The following is a 2,802-nucleotide window of genomic DNA, read 5'->3' as shown; positions in this document are numbered from 1 at the left end:
CCCCTTTATGTACAGGGGAGATAAAAGCATGCACTTTTTGTGTCATTATTGTTTGAGTCACAGATTCCCCATGTGAAACCCCTACCCAAATGCATTCTGTATAGATATTTATTCTTGTAATGTTTCTGATTTTTAAAGACCACGGTTTTCATTCTCCACTCTCTGTAATCAGATATTTTAATACATATCTTCAATCACAATAATTATTTGTTGGCTAAATGTGTCAATGTGGCATCTGTTTAAAAATGGATTATAACAGGAGTCTGTCCCCCTTTTTTCCCTGCCCCACATTGGTTTACTATTAATCAGTTATCATACTAACTAGAAAGTTCTGTGGAGAACAACCCAAGTTTTGCATAGTCTTTCGGCTCCTTTAATGTTTTATTTCTTTTTCTAAACTTTCCCTTGGAACTTTGAAATTAGACTTCGGTTTCTCAGCGTGCATAGTTATATATTTCAATGGATTTTCCCAATGGAGGAAATATGTTCCCCCTTCCTTTCCACTTCTAAAACCCCACAAGCTGTTAAAATGTCCATCCCTTCTGCTCCATTTCCTCACCCAAATCCTATCACATACCATATGAATTTTTAACCCCGACACCTGTCTACCCACATGGTTCCTCAAGGGTGGATTAAAAAATACGTTGAAGAACAATAAGGACCACCCACATCCCTATGCTGTTAACCCACGAAGTCTACAGAATGCAGCTTGCCGATCCTAACGACAATCCCAACGACAAGAAAGCACGCACCAAGTCTATTAAGATGGCTCCCTTCCCACTCTTCAGAGCTCCTGGCTAATGATTTTGTCCTTCTTTCACTTATATAACTTCAAGAGCTGGACACTGAATGTTTCTGCCTCATCATGCTGATTTTCAGGCAAACCCCTATCGTTCTGTGATAGCTATTCTGTACCCTAATCACTCTGAGATCGGCTTTCATCTCAGGGTGTGGTTTGTGGTAGAAAACAACAAGAATAATTATTGCCTATGCAAATTCTTGATACTATAGCTTTGTTCTTTAGGGTTTGCTCAGGGAAAGTTTAAGAAAGCGCCTGCGGAAATCTCAGCTGAATGAGGATTTCAAGGTCTATGCACTGGGACTCACTCACTTAGCGCCCTGTAGAGGGCGCCTGAAATTACAGGCAAGCTTCTTCCGCATAGGACCCCCTTACAACCTCACATCTCTTTCTTTCATTTTATGGCCTGTTAGGAAGCAATTGGAAGCGTTGAGTTGGGGAAGCTCATCTTAGTAGTGAGTCAAGTGTTTAATCAGACATTGTTCCGTGGTGGTGGTAACTCGATGAAAGAAATAGCAGCCCGTTTTTAAGTACTATAATTGCTTTAACACTTTTTTTCAGCAGATGACGTGATTTCTTATTGCTGGCCCCCAAGTCTCTTAACTCTCACCTTGTTGATAAACTCTTAATTCAATGCTAGAGTTAATGTCACAAGAGGTATTAGGTGGCTACTTCAGTAATGAAATGGATCTTTGAACGGGAAAATAACATATGCCAACCCCATATATGTTATTTTATTTTATATCTTATTTATTTATTTATTTATTAATTTATTATGTATGTGAATAGATTGTCGCTCTCTTCAGACACACCAGAAGGCGGCGCTGGATCCCATTACAGATGGTTGTGAGACACCATGTGGTTCCTGGGAATTGAACACGGGAGCTCTGGAAGAGCAGTCAGTACTTTCAACCGCTCAGCCATTTCTTCAACCCCCTATGTTAGTTTTGTTTTTTACTCAGGGGTTTTCACTTATAGTTTCCTAATCTCTTATCTTTTCCTTTTTCATTTTCAGAAATCCGTGCTTAAGGACCTTGATGGGCACCCAAAGGAGTTATCTCATCAGTTTCTTAAGTATTCTGGTTTATATTATTCTTCCTGTATTAAAGGTCACCAGGAAAAACCAGAACTAAAACAGTAAACTTGGTAGTGTAGTCTTGTATGTGTGAAAGAATTACTTTTACCACTGACTAATGTCATAACAATAAGGCTGATTTGGGGACACTTTTTCTTTTCCTCCCTTCCTGCAGCAACACACAATCCATTTAGAGTCTGTCTTGAGAGAAAGAAAAATAATACCTTCCTTGTGTTCAGTGGCTGTCTGTTCATAGATGATAGTGCTTCTAACGTCTTTAGTAAAAGGACTCAAAAGGCAAATGCAGTCCAGTGTCCTACACTTCTTATCATCTACAATGCCTTTCATAATAAGGTTCCTTATCTTAGTAATCATCAAGGAAGAAAATGATGTCAGTCACGTCTGACATGACATTTTATTATTCAAAGTTCATTTTACAGATATTGCTGGTTTTTGAGATCTCGACAAAAGTTTCACAATTGATTATACTCGGGGGGAAGCACATGAAGAGAACATGTGAGTAACACACATAAAGATGTACTTTGTCTTTTTGACAAGGTCTCACTATGACGTCCAGGATAGGCTCCACCTGAGATCCTCCTGCCTCTATAGCTCAGGTTCTGGGATTGGAAATGTGTGTCCCTAGATCTGGCTGTTAAAAGTTATAGTTTATTCTAGATCATTCTTTTTTAAAAATATTTATTATTTATTCACTATATATCTGTATCTATATCTATATCTATCTATACCTATCTATATCTATCTATATATCTATATATCTATATCTTCCCCTTAGATCATTCTTAAAAGAAGTGTCTGCATTAAATACAATTTTATTTGATGAAACATCAAGGGTTTTTGTGGTGTAGAATTTAAGAAAATAACCTCCTTCTGTTGGCAAGGGTTTGGAAGACTTTTTATCATCCCA

General features: G+C 37.9%; 1 long non-coding RNA gene across 1 annotated transcript; it reads left to right on the top strand.

Annotated features, from left to right (window-relative positions):
* The first annotated feature begins 733 nt into the window (after positions 1-733).
* On the top strand, positions 734-1,955 carry LOC134480350 (uncharacterized). The gene is made up of 3 exons (XR_015629941.1): positions 734-1,144; positions 1,606-1,697; positions 1,815-1,955. It is a non-coding gene; the product is annotated as an uncharacterized LOC134480350 (long non-coding RNA).
* Positions 1,956-2,802: the final 847 nt, after the last annotated feature.

Source organism: Rattus norvegicus, chromosome 9, assembly GCF_021556685.1.
Source record: "Rattus norvegicus strain SHRSP/BbbUtx chromosome 9, alternate assembly SHRSP_T2T, whole genome shotgun sequence".
Classification (NCBI taxonomy): domain Eukaryota; kingdom Metazoa; phylum Chordata; class Mammalia; order Rodentia; family Muridae; genus Rattus; species Rattus norvegicus.
The sequence above is the reverse complement of the archived record's forward strand: the minus strand, read 5'-3'. Positions and strand labels throughout refer to the sequence as shown.